Source organism: Colobus angolensis, unplaced genomic scaffold, assembly GCF_000951035.1.
Source record: "Colobus angolensis palliatus isolate OR3802 unplaced genomic scaffold, Cang.pa_1.0 Scaffold114, whole genome shotgun sequence".
In the NCBI taxonomy this organism is placed as follows: Eukaryota; Metazoa; Chordata; class Mammalia; order Primates; family Cercopithecidae; genus Colobus; species Colobus angolensis.
This window is the reverse complement of record NW_012112475.1, coordinates 4,121,758-4,147,379: the sequence shown is the minus strand read 5'-3', so window position 1 is coordinate 4,147,379 and position 25,622 is coordinate 4,121,758. Positions and strand designations below refer to the sequence as shown.

General features: G+C 41.1%; 1 protein-coding gene across 3 annotated transcripts in view; it reads left to right on the top strand.

The window, feature by feature from the left end:
- The window catches only part of CSNK2A1 (casein kinase 2, alpha 1 polypeptide), a 71,449-nt gene that overhangs the window by 1,416 nt on the left and 44,411 nt on the right, over nt 1-25,622 (top strand). Inside the window, exon 2 of one of the 3 annotated variants that reach the window (XM_011960443.1) lies at nt 15,136-15,252. The exons of the other annotated variants lie outside the window; for them this stretch is intronic. The gene's annotated coding sequence lies outside the window, so the exon portion shown is untranslated. The remainder of the gene's footprint in view (nt 1-15,135; nt 15,253-25,622) is intronic. 3 annotated transcript variants of the gene reach the window in all.

Below are 25,622 nucleotides of genomic sequence, written 5' to 3'. Positions count from 1 at the left end.
GGAAGATTTTTCCAAGAATTGGAGACTTCATGCCATCTAAGGAGTGCAGTATAGGCCCAGTGATTAAAAACCACACTGCCTAGGTTGTCAAATATCAGGGCCATTGCTACTTAGTTGTGTGACCTAAACTCTGTAAGCCTCAGTTTTCCCGTCTGTAAAAGGGGGATGATGGTATTTTCTAGCTTGTGAGTGTATGGAGAGGAGTAAATAAGACAATTTGTGTCAAGTGCTTACTACAGTGTCTGGCAGGTAGTAAGTGTAGTAAGTAGCTTTTACCTGTCACTGTAAAGGGACTAGCTGGTATATTGGGGGCTCTTCTGTTCTAGGTAAAATTTATAGTCAAGAATTTGACTGTAAACAAGGCTTTAGAATATTATCTTTGTAGTTGTAGGTTTTTGTTGTAAGTATTTGGCTTTACTGGCTTGGTGAACCTCGGGCTGAAAGTCCAGTACCAATACTAGTTCTCCTCCGTGGTATTCTCAAAAGTTCACCTGCAGTCTTAGCAGGGCATGTTTTTGTCCTTCTGTGACTTTGAAATTTTTGGCTTTGGTTTGCTGTTGGGGGAGGGTGTATGACTTGAAAGAAAGATTGGAAATTTGCTTAGATTGATTAATCAACTCATTACAAAGTTAGGTCCCCCTGAGGTGACTTTTCTTTAAAAACAAAACAATGCCTAGTTATGTACTTTTTTGTGGAATACAGAGAAGAGAAATACACATTTAAGGAGGAGCATGGGTTAGTTTCTAAGTAGTTATGGGTGAAGTGCCTTGCAGTTTGAGGATGAAACAGGTGGCAGCTCCTTTTCCATACTGCGCGTTTAGTTCCTTTGCCTACTCACTCATCCAGAGTGAGTCCTTGTTTTTACTCTTGTCTCTATCTCTGAACATAAATCTTTGTGTCACATAAGTAAAGACATATGCATGCATGTATGTATATATACTTTACTTCACATAAGTAAAATTTGTACACCTTTACTTCACACTCTTAAAGAAAGGAATGATTTTCTTTGGGAAGTGAGTTTAATCCCTTCCATAGGGGCCAGGCACGGTGGCTCATGCCTGTAATCCCAGCACTTTGGGAGGCGTAGGGGGGCGGATCACGAGGTCAGGAGATCGAGACCATCCTGGCTAACATGGTGAAACCCCATCTCTACTAAAAATACAAAAGATTAGCCGGGCATGGTGGCGGGTGCCTGTTGTCCCAGCTACTTGGGAGGCTGAGGCAGGAGAATGGCGTGAACCCGGGAGGCAGAGCTTGCAATGAGCTGAGATTACACAACTGCACTCCAGCCTGGGCGACATAGGAAGACTCCTTCTCAAAAAAAAAAAAAACCCTTCCATAGGATTTGTAGTAGGCAGAATTACATCTCCCTCTTCCCAAGTTGTCCATACCTTAATCCCCAGAATCTGTAACTACCCTATGTTACATGGCAAAAGGAACTTGGCAGGTGTAATTAAGGTTAAGAATCTTAAAATAGAAAAATTATCCTGGATTTTCTGGGTGGGCCCAATCTAATCACATGAGTCCTTAAAAGCAGAGAACTTTCTCCAACTGGGGTCAGAGAAATGGGCAGAAAAGGAAATCAGAGAGATTTGAAGCTTGAGAAGGACACCATTTGCCTTTGCTAGAGAGGACCACATAAAAAGTTATCAGAAGGAATGTGGGCAGCCTTTAGTGGCAAAGACCAGTCCCTGGCTGACAACAAGCAAGAAATGGGGACCTCAGTCTTGTAACCAGAAGGAACCTGAATTTGGCCAACACCCTGATTGAGCTTGAAAGTGAATTTCCCAGAGTTTCCATCAAGGAATGCAACCTTGAGACACCTTGATTTTTTTGGCCTCATGAGACCCTAAGCAGAAGACCTAGCTAGCCAAGCCCACCCAACTTCTGACCTAAGTAACTGTGAGATAATAAATTTGTGTTATTTTTAGCCACTACATTTGTAGTAATTTGTTACAGCAGCAGTAGAACACTAGTATAGATTTTGGTACCAGGAGTGGGGTACTATTACCTAAAAATGGAAGTGGCAGTAGATAAAGATTAGAATAATTTTAAGGGGCATGATAGAAAAGGCCTAGAACACAGGAGGATCACTTGAGCCCAGGAAGTCGAGGCTGCAGGGAGTGGTAATGGCACCACTGCACTCCAACCTGGGTGGCAGAGTGAGACCCTGTCAAAAAAGAAAAAAGAAAAGGCCTAGGACAGACTTTTAATAGCAATATGGATGTTAGTGACTCTGCTAATGAGGGCCCAGACAGAAGTGAGGTCTTTCTTACTGGAAACGGGCAGAAAGGGGACCCTTGTTACATAGCAGCAACTAAGTTTAGCAGAATTTTATCCTATGGTTATATGGAAAGCCAAATTTGTAAGTGATGAACTTGTATATTTAGCTGAGATTTCCAAGCAAAGTATTAAATGTGCAGCCTGGTTTATTTGTGAATGTGAACTTTAATGGAGTGAACCCCTGTGGAATACTTCCACAGCCTGTCAGGTTCTTGAGAATTTTATGCCAACATAAACAATTCTCGTTTGGATTGAAAGAGACAGAAAGTAATAGGGCTGTTGGACCCCCCAAATTCTACTGATAGGAAGCAGGCTGATAAAACTACTCACATGTGAATGTGTTGCTTTTCATAAAAAAAGAAGGGTGACTCAGACGGAGATAGGAGAGCCCAGAGGGGTGGAGCTAAAAGCTGGAGAGGATTTTTTCCCAGGCTTTGAAGTGGAATGGAGATTCCCTAGATTTTGAAGCTGCTTTGGACCCGTGGCTCTGTTTTCTTTTATACATTTTGCCCATTTGAACTGGAATGTTTATAACTGTTATTCTGTATCTGTCTCACAATAGTATGTTGGGAGCAGAGAACTTGTTTTCTTAGGAATTGTGCCCCAGGAGTTGGACTTACTGTTTTATCCCCAGAACCTCATCCACACCTGAATAGATGAATGAGATTTGGGACTTTTGAAATAAGTTTTAGATGGGAAACCTTTGGGACCTTTTGATGGGATGGATGTATTTTGCATTTGGGAGAGAGATGAATCCTTGGAAACCAGAAGGCAGACTGTTGTAAGCAGAATGGCTCCCCTATGATTTCCATACTATAAACCCTGGAACCTGAGTATGTTATGTAGATTTCATTAAAGTTAAGGGTCTTAGGTAGATTATCTTGGATTTTCTGGGTGGGTTTATTCCACTCACATAAGCACTTAAAAGCAGAGAACTTTTTCTGGCTGGTGTCAGAGATGAGGCAGAAGGGGAATAAAGGACTTAGCGTGCCATTACTGGAGGGGACCAGATTGAAAGCATGAGAGGGGGAATGCAGGCAGCCTCTAGTAGGAAAGGCCAGTCCCATCTGACAACCAGCAAGGAAGTAGGAACCTCAGTCCTACAGCTGCAAGGAACTAAATTCAGTCCATAGCTTGAATGAATGTGGAAGCAGATTTTCACCAGAGTTTCCAGCAGGGAACTAGTCCACTGGATACCCTCATTTAGCCCTTGTGAGATCCAGTCAAGCCCGCTGACTTCTGTAAGATAATCAATTTGTGTTGTTTTGTTTGTGATAATTTGTTACGACACAATGGAAAACAAATACAGGAGTTTTGCTGGTTTTATTTCAGAGTCTTTGGGATATTATTTTCTAGAGAACAAAGATAACAAAGATTCTATAAAATGACTTAGTCCTGGAAGACTCCACGGAATAATGGTGTTAAGTGGAACCTGTACCTCTTTCTTGATGTTTGAATATTATTATTGTCCTTAGATGCAGTTTGAAGGGGCTTGATGACCAGCTTAGTGAAATGTAGTTTCTGAAGATGTAGGTAGGACATAGATAGGATTACTGTAAATAGGTGGTTTTTCCATATTTTGGATAAATGACGTAATTTCTTCATTAGTTTTTATTAGCTTAATAATGGTTTATATGACAGCCTTTTAAGGCTTATTTCATATTTTTTAGAGGAGATGGAAATGGATGATATATTTTTGTGAATTTGTAACTATCTCTCTGTTCTCTCACACCTCCCACCCCACCCCAGCTCAGCTCAAAGTTGTAAGATCTTTTCTCCCTGTCATTGTCTGTTGAGGTTGTTGAGTTTAAGAGTCAGATCTGGGAATCATCGCTACAGAATGGAGTTTCTAGCTTTCAAGAAAAGTCTTTTGTTTTTGTTCTTTAACAGTGCCCTATTGGTTGGATTCATAAAATATGGATTAACTAAATTTTAGTCAGAGGATGAAGGAAATGAGACCATTTCTTTTGAGTTATTACCTCAATAGAAAGATGATTACAAGATTAGCATTTCAGGGCATGAAAGACTTTAGAGATTATGTTTGACTTTGGGTTTACAGTAAGGGAAATTGGGCCACATGAATGGTTAACTGATCTACTAAGATATCTCAGCCCTAGAGCTAGTCTAGAATCCTGGCCAGCCAGCAGAGTCATGACTTTCTAACTATGTTCCTTGAGTACCCTTTTCTACTGTTGGCCAGGCTTGGTGGCTCACACCTGTAATCCCATCTCTTTGAGAGGCCGAGGTGGGTGGATCACTTGAAGTCAGGAGTTCAAGGCCAGCCTGGCCAACATGGTAAAACCGCGTCTCTACTAAAATTAGCTGAGTGTGGTGGCGCGTGCCTGTGGTCCCAGCTACTCAGGAGGCTGAGAATCACTTGAACCTGGGAGATGGAGGTTGATTGCAGTTTTGCCGAGATCATGCACTGCAGCCTAGGGGACAGAGTGAGACTCTGTCTCAAAAAAAAAAAAAAAAAGAGAGAGATGTTAACTGTCTGTAATATTCAACTGTATGATAGCTTTTGCATAAATATTTCAGTATGATTTGTACAAGTTAAGAAACTGAAAACCAGTGTGATTTGCCATTGAATTAGGTAAGGGCTTAGTATTTTAAGGTAATAAATAATGTGATACTTGATTTGAAATGAGAAACTGGATTTTGATCTGTCACAATTCATGGGTAACCTGGATACGGTTTGTTTCGTGAGAGTATTAATGTGTTCTTATACCTAAATTTCTTTGAACTTCTGAGATGGATAATTTCGGAAGTAGCATGTCATTTAGTTTATAGAGAAATCTAGGCCAGCCAGCTTTTCAAATGAAGAAATTCCTCTAGGATTATTAAGGAAAAGTAGCTGCTGTCATTGTAACAAAGGATGTATTTTCATTAGGTTATAGACAATTGGTAGTTTTCTTACACTGAGTGCTCCCAGGTGTACTTTTTTTTTTTTAAACATGTAGAAGTCAAAGATTGAGTCTTTTAAAAAGTTTAAGGTGAAAGCACAGTATCACAAGATACTGCTAGGAGTGGCATTTTAACTAGTTTCTACAAATTCTGTCTTTCAGTCTTAGACATTAAAAAACCCTTCTTAGCAACAGTTGCTATGGTGGGCAAGCTTCTTTACATTCATGGTGATAATGTTTTCTTGCATGGAAAATATTGTGTTATCTGAGGTGACAGTTTTAGGGTTAAATACCAAGGTACAAGTTAGGTTAATGTTTTATAATTTTTTATGTGTGACATCTTAAATGCTCTTATATTGGCTCCTCTTTTCTTTTTATACTTTCTTGTCTTGTGGGTTTTTCTGACAGGTTTTTATTAGCTGAAACATTTTAATTTGCTTGGAAAAGTGAACACTTGGAATTTTCCTGAAGTTATGACTAATGCTTTAATGGGCATTTCTCAGTTTAGCTATCTCATAAATGTTCTATAAATTTTAAGAAAGCTACCCTGTTTAAAATGAATGGATAAATTATTTTCCAAAAAATGGTATCATGTCATATCCAGAAGTACAAGATAGTCATTTTGGGTTATTGAATTCATAACCACTCAAAAGATGTTGTTCATTCAGCAGATCCTGAGTGCCTGCTACATTTCTGGCAGGTATTGTGCTGAAGATCTCCAAACTGTCACTGCCCTCCAAGCTTAAAATTGAGTGACATTTTCTAATAATAGGCATATCATAGCACAACTTAGTGTCTTTTGGAGGTGTTTTCTTATGATAACTCCTATTTGCTTTGTATCTTAGGTATAGTTTCTGAAACAGCTACAGAAATGAGAAGGGGGTAGAATAGAGAATTAATTGAGATTGCTGGTAGGGAGGGGAAGGCAGCCGGATAGTGGGAAAGAACTCCCACTTTGAGTTTGGGGAAGTTTACTTAACTTCTAGAAGTCTGAGAGTTCTTGTCTCTACAGTTGGGATAACAGCTACCCTGGGCAACTTACTGACCTTCAGTTTCTTCATCTGTAACATGGGAATTAGTAGTACCTACCTGAGGATTTTTGTGAGGATTAATAACTAGAGTACTAGCTAGTATTATCATCTCAGGATTACTGAGGATTAAAGGAGAAAATTTATAAAATGTCTGGCATATAGGTGCCCAATATTAGTTCTTTCCCTTCCCTTTCAGAGAAAACAATGTGTTTATTGCCAGTGCTGTCATTCTTCATTCTTTTATTTTCATTTTCAGCTGCCAAGAGTTCTTATTTTTTTAATGAGACTTTTGACCTGTACTTCCTGTTTCTAATGTAGCCTGTTGGGTGGGTGAGGTATGAATTGCTGCCTAGGGGTGGATCATTATGTAACTCACACCCAGTGTAGATTACCTCAATTACTCGTGTACAGTGTCTATTAGCTAGTCTTGGTTGAGTCTAGGGTTCTTTTGCTTCTAGATAGAGAAGGTAATCTTCCTATCTCAGACACAGGAAAAGGTCTGCCTTTGCTCACCTATAGACCTGTGAATATAGATCAGAGGTCTTATTCCCAGTGGTTCTTTTATGACAGTTTGGGAATTACTTGAATAGTGTGTGTTAGGGATGTGTTTGGAGAAGGCCACCTCCCTGCATTAACATCTTCTCTGTGTCTTGTTCTCTCAGGTAATCCACTAACTTGGCTTTCTTGTTTGCTTTGTATTATTAAGTGATAAACTGTAGGCAGACCAGGAACTTGTATTTATTGGCACTTTAAAACTTTTTTTTCTTTTTTTTCTTTTTTTTTTTTTTTGAGATGGAGTCTCGCTCCGTTGCCCAAGCTGGAGTGCAGTAGCTCAATCTCTGCCTCCTGGGTTCAAGTGGTTCTCCTCTGTCAGCCCCCCAAGTAACTGGGATTACAGGCGCTTGCCAACCTAACCTGCTAATTTTTGTATTTTTAGTAGAGGTGGGGTTTCGCCATGTTGGCCATGCTGGTCTCGAAATCCTGACCTCAGGTAATCTACCCACCTCAGCCTCCCAGAGTGCTGGGGTTACAGGCTTGAGCCACTGGCCAGTGTTTTGTGTATTCATGATTATATAGAATGGCTACAAATGGCCATCTGCTTTGGAGTTGTCTACCTTTTGTAAAAAAATGAAAATAGGCCGGGTGCAGTGGCTCATACCTGTAATCCCAGCACTTTGGGAGGCCGAGGCAGGCAGACTGGTCTGAGGTCGGGAGTTCGAGACCAGCCTGACCAACATGGAGAAACCCCATCTCTACTAAAAATACAAAATTAGCCAGGCGTGGTGGCGCATGCCTGTAACCCCAGCTACTACGGAGGCCAAGGCAGGAGAATCACTTGAACCTGGGAGGCGGAGGTTGCAGTGAGCCGAAATTGCGCCATTGCACTCCAGCCTGGGCAACAAGAGCGAAACTCTGTCTCAAAAAAAAAAATGAAAATAGACTATTGCCTAGCAATTAAAAGTATTCAAACATGTATTTTGCTACAGAATTTATTGTGAGAAGGTTGTCAGTGGTAAATAAAATGTTTTCATTATTTGCTTCTATTTGTCTGTCTTCCTGACCAGTTCATTTTTCCTTCCAGTGAAGCTATCTTGACCTAGGGTTTTCTTTGTGGGTAGTTTTTTAATTTTTTTGTAGAGACAATGTCTCACCATGTTGCCCAGGCTGGTCTCAAACTCCTGGGCTCAAGCAGTCCTCTTGCCTTAGCCTGCCGAAGTGCTGAGATTACAGTCATGAGCCACCGCACTGGTCTGAAGAATTTTTTTTTTTTTTTTTTTTTTGGGAGACAGCGTCTCACTCTGTTGCCAGGCTGGAGTGCAGTGGCACAACCTTAGATCACTGCAACCTCCACCTCCCGGGTTCAAGCAGTTTTCCTGCCTCAGCCTTCCAAGTAGCTGGGACTACAGGCACACACCGCCATGCCTGGCTAATTTTTTTTTTTTTTTTTGTATTTTAGTAGAGATGGGGTTTCACCATGTTGCCAAGGCTGGTCTCAAACACCTGAGCTCAGGCAATCCACCCATTTCGGCCTCCCAGAGTGGTGGGATTCCAGGCATGAGCCTCTGCACCCGGCCTGGTCTGAAGAATTTTTAAACACCACAGCTAAGGACCTGAGCATTCATCTGCAGCTACCTATATATGCTCTTGTTACATACAGTTGTTATCCTAGTGGGTTTTTCACAGCTATCTTTTATGACTGTTTTTGGAAAACATCACATTGGCCTTCATACATATTCAAAACTTTAGGCTTTGTTGCATCTGGAGCCCAACGCTGAGGCCCACAGATGTCACTAGCCCCCAGCCAGCATGGTGGGGCATGTCTCAGTTGTCTTCCTTTCTCCCTTCAGCAGCCACACAGAAAAGTTTTTCCATCATTTAAAATCTGATTTTTATACAATTTGTGGCCTGGTGGCCAGCCTATTCAGGTAAGAAAATAATGAAGAACCCTGACTATTGAAACTTAGTGTCCCACCCCCTCCTTGCCTCCAAATTTAAAGCAGTTCATTTTATTATAGTATTTTGGATAGGCTGTAATAAATCAGTTTGGAGAATTAAGGAAATAGTATTAAATTTAGTGAAAAGAACCTATTTGGGCTTTGAATTCTAAACAGATCTGGCTTCCACCACTTAGTAATCCTGTTGTTTTTGGCAGATTATTTAACCTCTGAGTTTGTTTATTTCTAAAATCAGAATATGCATCTGATACTGTGTTTGGTTTATAAGAGGTATTCAAATGGTAGCAGCAGTTATTAAATTCATAAATGCTGAATTTTTCTTTAGATTACTGTATATCCCAAATGAAGTTTTCCATCTTTTGGTTCCAGAGGGTTATAGCCAGTGGAGTAAAGTTTCACAATGTGACTATTTTGCTTGTGTGGCATGGTAAAAAGGTATATAGATGATGACTTCTGTCCATTTGTTATATTCCATATTACAGGAGACAGTACTCGAGTTCAAATTTCTCTTAGGTGTTTGGGGTAGAACTGTTAATCAAAATCAAACTGCTTGGATTTTCTTCTAATACCTCCCTTCATTGGAAGATCTTACACTGTTGCTATGTCACTTATGTTACATTGACACTCAGAGATCCCTTTTCTGGGTTGAAGGTGGAGAAATGTAATTCACACAAAAGGCCCAAATGCTAATATTTTATGTTTTACTGTACTTCCTGGTTTGTTTTATGGAAGTGATACTTACGTGTATTGCTTTAATTTTTTTGTATGTATGTATGTATTTATTTTGAGACAGAGTCTCACTGTGTCACGCAGGCTGGAGTGCAGTGGCACAATCTCAGCTCACTGCAACCTCTGCTTCCTGGGTTCAAGTGATGATGCTCCTGCTTCAGCCTCCCAGGTAGCTGGGACTACAGGTGTGCGCCACCACACCTGGCTAATTTTTGTATTTTTAGTAGAGATGGGGTTGTGCCATATTGGCCAGACTGGTCTTGAACTCCTGACCTCAGGTGATCCACCCGCCTTGGCCTCCCAAAGTGCTGGGATTATAGGCGTGAGCCACTGCACCTGGCCTGTGTGCGTTGTTTTTAAAAACAAAAATGTTGTATGTTTCGTAAGTAGGAATAAAAGCAGAAGGCCCCCAGGGGCATGTTAGGATTTATAATCTCCTAAAATTAAATATCCTGCAAGTTTACACAAGGAGTAACTTAATGAATTACCAAGTATTACTGAGAATATTTGTGTTCCAAATTCAGAGCCTTAATCAAACCAGAAAAAAACATTCTGCTGGGTTTGAACAGGTAGTTTTCTTATTCATTATGTACTTAGAACCTTGGGACTTGAAGGTCAGAGAGTCAAGGGAACTGCCAAGGAGTTAGTTGCTAGATTTTTTTTTGTTTTTTTGAGCTATATATATTTCCCCACTTGAAAAAACAAAATCACTACTACTTATTTGGCATTAGTGTGATAGGTGAGAGAGAATGTTGTTGGCCATGGTTACCACCTTAAATTGACATGGGAAAAGATAAATCAATATGAAGTGGAGGAAAAGAACAGTAACTTCATTTATTCATACATTTTTACCATTAACATGTTTTCTTTTGGCTTATCCTTCTGAGCTAAGGTAAGGAGGCTTGGTTTGTCTTTGTTGTTTTTATTTTTTTGTGTCAGTGACCTCCAAATAGATGATCTTCCAGATGAAATGGTTGCCTGTTAGTACATCTGGACTGTAATTGAAAGCTGCAAAAGATGATTGTGTATCTCTTGAAATAAGGGGAATTGTGAAATAGTTTTCTCAACCTGCTGCATGGATTTTGACTCTTCAGGTTGTGATCTCCACAAGTTATTTAACCTAGAATTTCTCAACCAGTGTGTTGTGTCAGGGTGTGTTACAGCTGTGTTGAGATACTGGTCCCCTCACACCTCTGGCCATTCATGCAGAATATGGCTTGGATACAGCATCCAAACCAGTGACCTCAGATCCAGAGCAGTCTTGATCATTTACTCCATTGTGCCATACAAATACTATTTTATTTCTGTCTTGACTTTTAAAAAGACTGGGCCAGGCGTGGTGGCTCACACCTGTAATCCCAGTACTTTTTGAGGCTGAGGCGGGTGGATCACAGGGTTAGGAGTTCGAGACCATCCTGGCCAACATGGTGAAACCCTGTCTCTACTAAAATACAAAAAAAAAAAATTAGCCGGGTGTGGTGGTACTTGCCTGTAGTCCAGCTACTCAGCAGACTGAGGCAGGGGAATCGCTTGAACCCGGGAAGTGGAGGTTGCAGTGAGCCGAAGTAGTGCCACTGCACTCCAGGCCTGGTGACAGAGCGAGACTCCGTCTCAAAAAAAAAAAAAAAGGTAAAGTTAAAAAAAAAACTGGGAGCACTAATTTAGAAAGCTCAGTAATTGGATATCTTAACAGTTTTAAGATTCAAGGGGGTAAGCAATCTTAAAATAATCTTGGCTTTAAGTTTTTAAAGCCATTTTAAGGTACCTCTCTGACCCCCAAGTAATTCTCTTTGGACATGTGATTCAAAGGGTATGCTTTAAAATACAAGACTGTAAATGATTTAAGGTTGGACAGTAGTGAAGAAATTCAGTTCTTATTTTGTAAGCAATAATGTGAGGCAGAAGTAAAGTTCCCTTTTGTAAAACTGTTATCTCTACCTGACTAACTCTGAATGCCACTGTATTTTTTCTGAGGCTGACATTTTGTTAATCATTCATCAAGCTTGGGTCTCATACTCTGAAGCCTGGAATACATTGTCTTCTTGTCTTCCTTCAGGAAAGAATGGCATATACTTAGTTTGAGCAGTTTAATTTTTTAATATTTATGTAAATCACCAAGTTAGCCTTCTTAGATGAGTTTCTGTTTGTCTAACTCAGGAATTATTAATTTTGCTGAAGTTTACAGATTTCCTGAGCCTGTAATAATTTTTTTCTTCAAAAAAAAGTACGTGTACATGCTACTCTATATACATTTACCAGATAGTTCATGGCCACTGATGTCATTGTTGAACTGCATTTTCAGTTCCATAATTTTTGTAGTCTAAATAAGAGTTTCCCCTGTCTTATTATTTGTTTATAAATTTATGTATTTAGTATAGACCGGGGATTCATAGCTCAAATGCCTTCAGGAGTCGAGCCAATAAGGTAAAGGAAGAGTTGTCCAGGTTTACGTGTGGTATCTCCATTGGGTGCCAGTTGTTAGACAGTCACAGCTTAGCATACCCTGGTGGTTTTTATCAGTGCAGGAAGGAAGAACTGTTGTTACCAAACAGAGAGACCTACCTGCCCTCCATCCTCCTTTATTTCTTTTAAGAAATAGAAAGTTAATTTTTTTTTTAGTGTTGGTAACTGTTACTTTGAAAAGTATTAATTATGAACAATGTTAATACATAATTCAACTTAATACCTTTTTTTTTTTTGAGATGGAATTTCGCTCTTGTCGTCCAGACTGAAGTGCAATGGCGCAAGGGTTCTTTCTGTAACTTCCACCTCCCAGATTCAAGTGATTCTCCTGTCTCAGGCTCCCAAGTAGCTGGGATTATAGGTGCCCACCGCCACCACCACACCTGGCTAATTTTGTATTTTTAGTAGAGATGGGGTTTCACCATGTTGGCCAAGGCTGTCACGAACTCCTGACCTCAGGTGATCCGCCTGCCTCGGCCTCCCAAACTGGTGGGATTACAGGTGTGAGCCACTATGCCTGGCCCCTGATTCACTTTGTAAAAACAGTGTGAAGGCCGGGCACTGTGGCTTATGCTGTAGTCCCAACACTTTGGAAGGCTAAGATGGGATAATCACTTGAATCCAGGAGTTCAAGACCAGCCTGGGCAACATGGCAAAACCCCGTCTCTACTAAAAATGCAGAAAATTAGCTGGGCGTGGTGGCACACACCCATAGTCCCAGCTACTTGGAAGGCTCAGGTAGGAGGATCACTTAGCTCAGGAGTGTGAGGCTGCAGTGAAATGAGCTATGATCATGCCACTTGCACTCCAACCTGGGTGACAGAGCAAGGTCCTGACTCTAACAAAAAAAAAGGGAAAAAAAAGTGAAAAACTTGTACACAAATGCACCTAGCAACATTGTTCATAGTAGCCAAAAAGTGGAGACAGTCCAAATATCTGTCAGTCAATGAATGGATAACCAAAATGTGCTATATTTATACAGTGAATTCAGCCACAAAAGGAAAGTAACTACTGATAATTGCAACAATGTGGATAACCTTGTAGACATTTTGCTAAGTGAAAGAGGCCACATATTGCATGATTCCATTTATGTGAAATGTCCATAATGGGCAAATACGTGGAGACAGAAAGCAGATTTTTGGTTGCCAGAGGATTGTAGGAAGAGGCTGTCAGGAGTTATTCCTCTGAGGTGCTGGGTTTCTTTTTGGGGTGATGACGTGTTCTGGAATCAGTTAGTAGTGATGGTTCTACAACATTGTGAATATACTAAAACACACCATTGTAGGGTACTAATTGTACCCTAAAATGATGAGTTTTATGTTACATGGATTTGATCTCAATTTTTAAAACGTAATATGTGAGCCAGATAGGAGATATACACACAGAGTAGTCCTGTTCCCAGCCATCTGTGGGAAATATATTCCAAGATCCCCAGTGGATTCCTGAAACCACAGATAATACCAAACCTGATTATCATCAAGTTGGAACACAGTTTTCTGTTCATGTCTTCCACCCACAAATTTAATGCCTTTTCCTTCTTAGCTAAGCATTTATCACATACTGCAGTTATAACTTTTGCAGTTTGAGGTATGACAGCAAAACAAATGTGAATTTATTTTTCCCTCTTCACATTATCACTGATAGAAGATTTGTTCTTACTATAGATCTTAGCAATTTCCGCATACAATTTTTTTTCCGTATTAAGTCAAGAACTTTCACCTTTTTACTTAAAGGAAGCACTTTACAGCTTCACATTGGCATTTCCAGATTCTCAGCATCGCTACTCTTGCACTTTGGGGAATTTCTTAAGTAAAATAAGGGTAACTTGAAGATAAGCACTGCAATACTGCAACATTCAAGTAACCAAGAAGGCTACCAAGTGACTAATGAGCAGGTGGCATATACAGCTGGACAAAGGGATGATTCACATCCAGGGCGGGATGGTACTAGATGGTGCAAGATTTCATCACATTACTCAGAACCATGTACAATTTAAAACATGGCTGGGTGCAATGGCTCATGCCTGTAATCCCAGCACTTTGGGAGGATTGCTTGAGCCCAGGAATTCAAGACCAGCCCAGACAACATAGTGAGAAACCTTCTTTACAAAAAAAAAAAAAAAAAAAAAAGCCAGGAGTGGTGGTGTATGCCTGTGGTCCCAACTACAAGGGAGGCAGAGTTGGGAGGTAGAGGCTGCTATAGTGAGCCACGGTTGCACCACTGCACTCCAGCCTGGGTGACTAAGTGAAGCCCCATCTCTAAAAACAAACAAAAATAAAACTTACAAATTGTTTATTTCTGGAATTTTCCATTTAATATTTTCAGACTGCAGTTGACTGCAGGTAACTGAAACCATGGGTATGGGGGTTGGCTGTGTTTGTGGTCCCTGGGAAGTTTACAGTCCCTTGCTGTAGAACAGAATAATAGGCTGTGAATCTAGACAAATGTTTTCCAATCACTGTCTCTGACATTGGGAAGGTTATGCAGTTTTGCCTTCTGTAAAATGAGAAAGACATTACTTAGGTCATGGACTTGCTGGTTTAACAGTAATAAATCTGGCTGGGCATGGTGTCTATAGCATGCCTATAATCCCAGCATCTTGGGAGGCCAAGGTAGGAGGATTGCTTGAGCTTAGGATTTCCAGACCAGCCTGGGTAGCATAACAAAACCTCATCTCAGCAAAAAAGAAAAAAGAAAAAGAGAAAGAAAAAAATTTAATTAGCAGGGGACAGTAGTGTATGCCTATGGTCCCAGCTACTAAAGAAGCTGAGGGAGGAGGATTGCTTGAGGCTGGGAGGTCAAGGCTGCAGTTAGCTATGATCGTACCACTGCATTCCAGCCTGGGTAACAGAGCAAGACCCTGTCACACACACAAAAAAGATAAATCCCATGAATTGGTGACTGACATAGGCATTCACATAATATCTTCAGAATTGAAAGGCAACCAGTTTTACTGCCCTTGCTTCCAGCCTATTCTATTTTTGTCACTTTTAGGACAACCTACCTTATTAACTGTTGGTTATTGATCACCTACAGAGATGATGGTTGTCTCCTATGTAACCTACCTTCATGGCAGTGAAGAAGGGAGTGGGAGAAGGGTGAGAATTCTTATATTCTGCAGTTTTCTCACTTTAATCAGGTAGGTTAAATCACATATCCAACATCAGATGTAGGTGGTAGTGGTTCTAGTGTACTTACTCTTCTGCAACCTCATGATGTCTTTTAAATCCAAGATCCATTCAGTAACGGAGTGCTGAACTGTTTTTGTAGCTCTGTCAAGGCTTGTCAAGCAGTGTGCTCATCACATGGTAAATCATGCAGCCTGGAACCTCATAAAAGCTCCAAGAAACATCATTCACCCATACTGACTAGTTTCACATCTCTTTGGTAAGTGATAGTAGGAAACCTTTTTACCCTGGTTTAAAAAGGATGGATGCAATAACATTTATAGGTAAGACTGAGGAGCATTTTAAAAATCAACCACAGGCCGGGCACAGTGGCTCATACCTGTAACCCTAGTACTTTGGGAGGCTGAAGCGGTTGGATCACCTGAGTTCAGGAGTTTGAGACCAGCCTGGGCAATGGGGTGAAACACAGGGCATACACCAAGAGAAATAAATCAAAGTCCAAGTACTTGAATTCATAATCTGAGGAGAGAGGTGTATGTAAACAAAATACATTCAGTGTGACAATGTCAGAGAGTATATGGGGTTGCTTTGGCCCTGTAGAAGAGGTACTTGGCTCATTTTGGAGAGAGATGGGAATGCTTCATAGCGGATGTAAAGTTTGCTGATTCTTGAAGGGCGAGTAGGATTTCTCTTAGCAAGCAGTATTGGAAGGCATAATGAATGTGTAAAAGCAGAGAGAACTGGAGAGGAGTGGGAAGCAAGTTCAGTCAGTTTAAACAAATGTTTTGAAAAAATGTTAAGCTGTGCAGTACAAAGACATTAGGATAGAACAGGTTGAAACAATACTGATTGAATTTATTGGTTATGGGACCATTTATGGTTTTCATTTTTTTGTGTCAGTTTTTGTTTTTTCTTCCTGAGAATCAGATTGGCATCTTGTATCAGTTTTGATAAATTATTTTTCTTCTGGGAATTTCAAGTTTATGGGCAAAAGTTGTTCATGATATTGTCTTATCTTTTTACCATCTGTAGGATCTGTAGTGATGTATCATTTCCATTCATTATACTGGGCGTTTACCCTAATTCATCCCTCACTGCCTCATTTCCATTCTTGATATTGGACATTTACCCTAATTCTCCCTCCCTCCCTCTTTCTTTTTTTTTTTTTGAGACGGAGTCTCGCTCTGTCGCCCGCACTGGAGTGCAGTGGCCGGATCTCAGTTCACTGCAAGCTCCGCCTCCCGGGTTTACGCCATTCTCCTGCCTCAGCCTCCCGAGTAGCTGGGACTACAGGTGCCCGCCGCCTCGCCCGGCTAGTTTTTTGTATTTTTTTTTAGTAGAGACGGGGTTTCACTGTGTTAGCCAGGATGGTCTCGATCTCCTGACCTCGTGATCCGCCTGTCTCGGCCTCCCAAAGTGCTGGGATTACAGGCTTGAGCCACCGCGCCCGGCCCTCCCTCTTTCTCTCTCTCTCTTTCTCTCTGTCTTCCTTTCTTTTTTTGAGATAGAGTCTCACTCTGTCGCCAGACTGGAGTGCAGTGGTGCCATCTCAGCTCACTGCAAGCTCCACCTCCCAGGTTCATGCCATTCTCCTGCCTCAGCCTCCCGAGTAGCTGGGACTACAGGCGCCCGCCACCATGCCCAGCTAATTTTTGTATTTTTAGTAGAGACAGGGTTTCACCCTGTTAGCCAGGATGGTCTCGATCTCCTGACCTTGTGATCCACCTGCCTCGGCCTCCCAAAGTGCTGGGATTACAGGTGTGAGCCACTGCACCCAGCTGATTTTTTTAATTTTTATTTTTGTAGAGGCAAGGTCTTGCCATGTTGCCCAGGCTGGTCTCGAACTCCTAGGTTCAAGTGATCCACTCACCTCAGCCTCCAAAAGTGCTGGGATTACAGGCATGAGCAACTGCGCCTGGCCTAAGTTTATACATTTCTAAGTCCTGCTTTAATTGTATCCCACATGTTTTGAAGTATTGGATTTTTATGAACAAACTATCTGTAGCCTATGTTTTATTTTATTTAAAATTTATTGATTGATTGATTTTGAGGCAGGGTCTCTGTCAGCCAGGTTGGAGTGCAGCGCTGTGATCATAACTCACTGAAGCCTTGAACTCCTGGGTTCACATGATCTCCTTCTTCAGCCTTCTGAGTAGCTAGGATCACAGGTGCGTGCACCATACTTAACTAGCTTTTAAATTTTTCTGTAGAGATGGTAGTCTTGCTGTGTTGCCCAGGCGGGTCACGAACTCAGCCTCAAGCCATCTTTCCTCTTCAGTCTCCCAAAGTGGAGGGATCCCTGAGCTCTGCCCAGCTCTTAATTTCTAATTGATACATAATCGTACATATTTATGGGATATATTGTGTTGTATTGTGATGTTTCAATGCATGTATACATTGTGTGTATATATCCCATGTTTTAAATGTATCATTATTTATTTATTTATTTATTTTGTGATGGGGTCTCTGTCACCCACACTGGAGTTCTCACTGCAACCCCCACCTCCTGGGTTCAAGTAGTTCTCCAGCCTCAGCCTCCCGAGTAGCTGGGATTATAGGCACCTGCCACCACACCCAGCTAAGTTTTGTGTTTTGTTGTTGTTGTTGTTGTTGTTTTTAAGTAGAGATGAGGTTTCGCTATGTTGACCAGGCTGATCTCAAACTCCTGACCTCAAGTGATCCACCCACCTTGGTCTCCCAAAGTGCTGGGATTACAGATGTGAGCTACCACACCTGACCTAGATGTATCTCTTTTACTTATTTGTTTATTAATTTTTTTTTTTTTTTTTTACGGGAAGGAGTCTCATTCTGTCTCCCAGGCTGTAGTGCAATGGTGCTATCTCGCTACAACCTTCACCTCCCTGGTTCAAGCAATTCCCTTGCCTCAGCCTCTAAGAGTAGCTGGGACTACAGGCATGCACCACCACACTCAGCTCGTTTTTATATTTTTTTTTTTTTGAGGCGGAGTCTCGCTCTGTCGCCCGGACTGGAGTGCAGTGGCCAGATCTCAGCTTACTGCAAGCTCCGCCTCCTGGGTTTACGCCATTCTCCTGCCTCAGCCTCCTGAGTAGCTGGGACTACAGGCGCCCGCCACCTTGCCCGGCTAGTTTTTGTATTTTTAATAGAGACGGGGTTTCACCGTGTTAGCCAGGATGGTCTCGATCTCCTGACCTCGTGATCCGCCCGTCTCGGCCTCCCAAAGTGCTGGGATTACAGGCTCGAGCCACCGCGCCAGGCCTCGTTTTTATATTTTTAGTAGAGATCACCGTGTTAGCCAGGATGGTCTCGATCTCCTGACCTCGTGATCCGCCCGTCTCGGCCTCCCAAAGTGCTGGGATTACAGGCTCGAGCCACCGCGCCAGGCCTCGTTTTTATATTTTTAGTAGAGATGGGTTGCACTGTTTTGGCCAGGGTGGTCTTGAGCTCCTGACCTCAGGTGATCTGCCCACCTTGGCCTCCCAAAGTGCTGGGATTATAGGCGTGAGCAGCCGTGCCCAGCCTAGGTGTATCTCTTTTAGATAGCGTATGATAGAATTTTTTTCCTTTTTTTAAATTTTCTTTTTCAAATTAATATATAGTAAAATTGACTCCTTTTTGTGTATACTGTTTTATGAATTTTAATATATACATAGATTCACGTAACTACCATCACAACTGGAACATAGAACAGTTATATCACCTTCTGCATGTTACCCTTGGTAACATACCCAGCCTCCCACCCCTAATCTCTAGCAACCACTGTTTCTGTTCGGAGTTAGTACAGTTTTGTTTTTGTTTTTGTTTTTGTTTTGAGACAGTCTCGCTCTGTCACCCAGGCTGGAGTGCATTGGCGCATCAGCTCACTGCAAGCTCCACCTCCCGTGTTCATGCCATTCTCCTGCCTCAGCCTCCCGAGTAGCTGGGACTACTACAGGCACCTGCCACCATGCCCAGCTAATTTTTTGTATTTTTAGTAGAGACTGGATTTCACCATGTTAACTAGGATGGTCTTGATCTCCTGACCTAGTGATCTGTCCGCTTCAGCCTCCCAAAGTGCTGGGATTACAGGTGTGAGCCACCGTGCCCAGCCTCACTACAGTTTTATTTTGTCATGAATGTTCATATAAATGAAATCAAACATTATGTAATATTTTGAGGCTGGCTTATTTCATTCAGCATACTGCCTCTGAGATTCATCAAATTTATTGTGTGTGTAAATGGTTAGTTCCTTTTTATTAGTAGTATTCCGTTTCTGGATAGATTATAGTTATTTTTATCCATTCACTCCTTGAAGGACATTTTGGTTTTCATTATTTGGTGATTATGAATAGAGCTGCTGTGAACATAACATTATAGGCTTTTGTGGACATAAGTTTTCATTTTTCTAGGGTAGATAACTTTGGGTTGGATTGCTGGGTCATATGAAAAATGTACATTTAACTTCTTTGTAAAGAAGTTGCCAAACTGTTTTCTAGAATGACTGTGCAGTACTATTTTGCATTCACACTAGCAATGTATGAGTTTCAGTTTTTCCTCATATTCTCTAGCATCTCATCTTCTTTAGCATTTCAAGTTAAATATTGGCAGTATTTAACTTGTAACGTTGAAAATTTTAGATTTACCAAAGTTACAGATAGAATCTCCATATATGCTTCCCTCAGTATCTCCTAATGTTCACATCTTGCCATAGCGGTGATATGTCATCAACACTAAGAAATTGGGTCAGGCGTGGTGGCTCACACCTGTTATCCCAGTAACTCTGGAGGCCGTGGTGGGGAGGATTGCTTGAGGCCAGGAGTTTGAGAACAACCTGAGCAACATGGCAAGACCCCATCTCTACAAAAAATTAAAGTTAGGTGGGCATGGTGACATGTGCCTGTAGTGCTAGCTACTTAGGAGGCTGAGGCAGGAGGATCGCTTGAGCCCATGAGTTCAAGGCTGCTGTGAACTGGGAGAGCTAGGATCACACCATTGGACTCCTGCCTGGGTGACAAAGTGAGACCCCATCTCTTAAAAAAAAAAAAAAAGAATAATAAAATATAAATAATAAAATAATTGAGAAATTAACATCGGTATAATAGTATTAACTCAACTACAAGCTTTATTTGGATTTTACCAGTTATATCCTTTTTCTGTTCAAGGAGCCAGTCCAGGATACCACATTAATTTAGTCATCATGTCTCCTTAGCATCTTCCAGTCTGTGAAGCTTCTTAGTCTGTCTTTAATTTTCGTTACTTGGAAACTTTTGAAGAAGACTGGTGATGTATTTTATAGAATGTCCTTCAATACAGGTTTGATATTTTCTCAAGATTAAATTGTGGTTATGGATTTTTGAGAAGACTACCACAGAGGTGAAGTGCCCTTCTCATCACATTGTATCAGGGGCATAGCACTAGTGATACTTCAGTAAAGTCTGCCAGGTTTTTCTACTGTAGAGTTGCTATTTCTCCGTTTCCAAGCCCGTTGGACTTAAAAATGTCCTTGTGATTAATAGGCATGGAAAGGGAGAGATTTAGGCTCTTTTTCCATACTTATTTCCTTTCTAAAAGGAGGAAAATTGAGCTCCACCTCCTCAAGAATCTACTGCCTGATGATAACAGATCATCAGGCGTTAGAGTCTCATAAGGAGCACAAAACCTAGATCCCTCACATGCACAATTCACAGTAGGGTTCTCCTATGAGAATCTAATGTTACTGATCGAACAGAAGGCAGAGCTCAGGCAGTAATGCGAGTGACTCCCACTGCTCACCTCCTGCTGTGCAGCCTGGTTCCTAACAGGCCACAAACTGGTACAGGCCCACGGCCCGGAGATTGGGGACCCCTGATATAAATGGAAGTATACAATATGTAGGCTTTTGTTTCTGGCTTCTTCACTTTAAGATTCACCATGTTGTTCAGGTGTAGCAGCTCACATCTGTAATCCTGCCACTTTGGGAGGCTGAAGCCAAAGGATTGCTTGAGGCCAGGCGTTTGAGACCAGCCTGGGCAACAAAGCGAGACCCTGTCTCTACTAAAAAAAGAAAAACGATTCACCCATTTTGTTGCATGAATCAGTAATCTGTTCCTTTTCATTGCTAAGCATCCCATGGCAAACCATTTGTTTATTCATGTAACTATTGGACACCTTGTTTGTTTCTGTTTTTTCACAGTTATGAATAAAGCTGCCTTAAATGTTTGTGTGTAGGTTTTTGTGTAGATACAAGTTTCCATTTCTCTTGAGTAAATACCTAGGAGTGGGAATGCTGGTTGTATAGTTAAGTACATGTTTAACTCAATAAGAAACTGCCAAACTGTTTTCCAAAACCATTTTGCTTTCCCACCAGGAATGAATTAGTTACTGTTACTCTGCATCCACACCAGCTTTTGGTATAGTCAGTTTTGTTTTCTGTTTTTTTCAAGTTTAGCCATTTTAATAGATCTGTAGTGGTGGTGGTATGATTTAATTTCATTTTCTCTGCCGTCTGGAAGTATTGTGTATCTTTTCACATACTTATCTGTGCATCTTCTTTTGTGGTGTGTATGTTCACGTCTTTTGCCCATTTTTAAATTGTTTTCTTATTGTTGAGTTCTTTATATGTTACAGATACAAGTTCTTTATTCAGATTTGTGATTTGCAAGTACGTTCTTCTTGTGTCTGGCTTATTTTCTAAATAGTGACTTTCACAGAGCAGAAATATTTTAATGTTGATGAAGTTCAGTTTATGAATTTTACAGCCCATGTCTTTTTTTTTTTTTTTTTTTTTTTGAGGCGGAGTCTCGCTCTGTCGCCCGGACTGGAGTGCAGTGGCCGGATCTCAGCTCACTGCAAGCTCCTCCTCCTGGGTTTACGCCATTCTCCTGCCTCAGCCTCCCGAGTAGTTGGGACTACAGGCACCCGCCACCTCGCTCGGCTAGTTTTTGTATTTTTAATAGAGACGGGGTTTCACCGTGATAGCCAGGATGGTCTCGATCTCCTGACCTCGTGATCCGCCCGTCTTGGCCTCCCAAAGTGCTGGGATTACAGGCTTGAGCCACCGCGCCCGGCCAGCCCATGTCTTTAATGTCATGTCTTCAAACTCTGCCTAAGCCCTGGATGCAAGAAGATTTGATAATTTTACATTTATATGTTATTTGTTTTCCCAGAGGTAGAGTCTTGCCTTGTCACCCAGGCTGAGATTATACAGTCATGAGCTACTGCATCTGGCCCAAGTTTTACGTTTATATCTATGATTCATTATGGATCATCATTTATATAAAGTGTGAGATTTAGATTGAAGTTTATGATTTTTTGCATACTGATTTCCAAGTCTTCCAAAACAATTTATAGAAAACATTATTATGCCTGTAATCCCAGCACTTTGGGAGGCCAAAGTGGGTGGGTCAGTTGAGCTCAGAAATTTGAGACCAGGCCGGGCTTGGTGGCTCCTGCCTGTAATCTCAGCACTTTGGGAGGCCCAGGCAGGCAGATCATGATGTCAGGAGATCGAGACCGTCTTGACTAACACGGTGAAACCCTGTCTCTACCAAAAATACAAAAAATTAACCAGGCGTGGTAGTGGACGCCTGTAGTCCCGGCTACTCGAGAGGCTGAGGCAGAAGAATGGTGCGAACCCGGGAAGTGGAGCTTGCTGTGAGCCGAGATCGCGCCACTGCACTCTAGCCTGGGCGACAGAGCGAGACTCCGTCTCAAAAAAAAAAAAAGGAAAATAAAAAAAAGGAAAATTGAGACCAGCCTGGGCAATATGGTAAAACCCTGTCTCTACTAAAAATACAAAAATTAGCAGGACATGGTGACACACACCTGTGGTCGTAGCTACTTGGGAGGCTGAGGCAGGAGAATCACTTGCACCCAGTAAGCAAAAGTTGCAGTGAGCTGAGATCACGCCCCTGCACTCCAACCTGCACACCAGAGGCAGACCCTGGTGTTTGAAAAAAAACAAATATATATCTCTCCTTTCTCCATTGAACTGCCTTTGTACCTTTGTCAAAAATTAATTGGCCTTATTTGTGTGAGTGTATTTCTGTACTCTTTCTTCTGTTCCCTTGATCTATGTTTTATCCTTTTGCCAATACACTGTTTTGACAACTATAGCCTTGTAATAAGTTTAAAATCAGATAGCATAATTCTTCCAGCTTTATGATTTTTCAGAATTGTTTGGATTATTCTGGTTCATTTGGATTTCTTTTTTAATTTGGTCTGACATGATGGTCTTTGTCTTTTACCTGGATAATTTATTCCACTTATATTTGATATAGTTATATTCCAATTTAACTTTTTTTCCCTATGTTTCTTATGTTCTAGATTTTTTTCTTCTCCCTTCTTAACATTCTTTTGGATTCTTTTTATGATTTTACTTTTCCCCCTTTCTGGTTTGGAAATACATGTTATTTTTATTCTGTAATTAGTTGTCGTCATACATGTTGTGACTTGCAGCTATAACTTTCCAAAGCCTGGTATTATAATTTTATCTTTTTTTCATATAATAAAAGAACTTTAGAAAGAATACTTTGAAATCTCCTCAATACACTGTGTTTTTATTGTTATGTCTTCTGTTTTTTAAAGCTCCTAAAGGTATTGTTATTCTTTTGTATAATCAATGTTTGTTTGGAGCTGTCTGTAAATGTTTCTCTTTTTTGCTCTTTATTTTCTCTTTCAACTCAGACCTTCCAAAATGGGATTATTTTTCTTCTTTCTTTAGAGACATTTGCTTGATAACAGAATTTTAATTTGGCAGCTATTTTTTTCAGCACACTGCAGGTATTAAACTATCTTGGCTTCATTGTTGGTTTTGAAAAATCAGCTGTTCTGATGTTGCTCTTTGAATATAATCTGCCTTTTTCTGTACTTGCTTTTTAGGTTTATCTTTGTCTTTAGTTTTTTGTTTTTGTTTGAGACAAGGTCTTGCTGTTTTGCCCAGGCTGGCCTCCAACTCCTGGGCACAAGCAGTCCTCCTGCATCAGCCTCCCAAATAGCTGGAGCTACAGGCCTGTGCCATTGCACCCAACTAATCTTTGTTTTTTCCTGCTATTTTGTGATGATATGTTTGGTTTTGGATTTCTTTTTATAGATCTTGTTTGGACATTGTTTGCTTCTGGAATTTGATTGTGTCTAATTGCTTCTAGGATATTTTCAACTATCTTCAGTTACTGCCTTTATCCCATTCTCTCCTTTTCTGCTAGTACCAATTAAAAGTATATCAAACTGGCTGGGCGCGGTGGCTCACACCTGTAATCACAGTACTTTGGGAGGCCAAGATGGGCGGGTCACTTGAGGTCAGAAGTTCAAGACCAGCCTGGCCAACATGGCAAAACCCCCTCTCTACTAAAAATACAAAAATTAGCTGGGAATGGTTGCGTGCACCTACAGTCCCAGCTACTCTGGAGGCTGAAGCAGGAGAATCACTTGAACCTGGGAGGCAGAGGTTGCAGTGAACTGAGATCATGCCACTGCACTCCAGCCTTGGCAGCAGAACAAGACTTTTGTCGCAAAAAAAAAAAAAAAAGTATATTAAACGATTTCACTATATTTTTCCTCTTTTTTTTTTGAGATCTGCTAGGACATTGTATTTAAAAATAGATATTTGGCTGGGCGTGGTGGCTCATGCCTGTAATCCCAGCACTTTGGGAGGCCGAGGCGGGCAGATCACGAGGTCAGGAGATCGGGACCATCCTGGCTAACACAGTGAAACCCTGTCTCTAATTAAAAAAAAAAAATACAAAAAATTAGCGGGGCATGGTGGCAGGTACCTGTAGCGGAGGCTGAGGCAGGAGAATGGCATGAACCTGGGAGGTGGAGCTTGCAGTGAGCTGAGATCAGGCCCCTGTACTCCAGCCTGGGTGACAACAGCGAGACTCTATCTCTAAAAAATAAAAAATAAATAAATAAAAAATAAAAATAGATATTTGTAGTAATCATTTGAGGCCCACAGTAAGGTACTTTTCTCCATGGAGAGCTTGCTTATATCAGGTATGCAGGGGCACTAATCCAGAGACCACCTTAAAACAAGCTTAAGATATGATACTCCCTCCAGTAGGGCTTTAATTCCTCCCTGGATCTTCCACTCCCCAACCACTCTCACTGTTAGGATGTATCCCTCTGAAGTCCCAACTTATGAAGAGGGCCTCCTATTAGACTTTTTATCTTGTGAGAGCCCTGGGCTTTGGTTTATGTGAGAACAAAATTCTAATTTTCAGGATCAACAAAGGCTTTCTGGGCTTCCTTGCTTGCTTGTATCTCTGGGTTTGCATTTTCTATTCCCTTTTGGCTATAATTACTTCTCTGTTTTATTTAAAGTTGAGTGGGCCAGGCATGGTGACACATGCCTGTAGCCTCAGTTACTTGGGAGGCTGAGGTGGGAGGATTACTTGAGCCTAGGAATTCAAGGTGGCAGTGAGCAATGATTCTGCCACTTCACTCCAGCCTGGGCGACAAGGAACTGAATAGTGTTGGAAGTAGAGAAAGAAAAAGAGAAAGAATTCCAAAGCTTGTTAATTAATGATATTGTTTGTTTTAAGCACAAATGGTAACAGTCGAATAAACTAATAGTCTCCAAATCAGATATAAAAAGGTTGCTGACCTGATGTGCTGTTTTTGCACATCAGGTGCTTTTTTAAACCTGATGCCGTGTTGCATGTGGCATCCAATGATGCGTTTCTTTTTTTTTTTTTT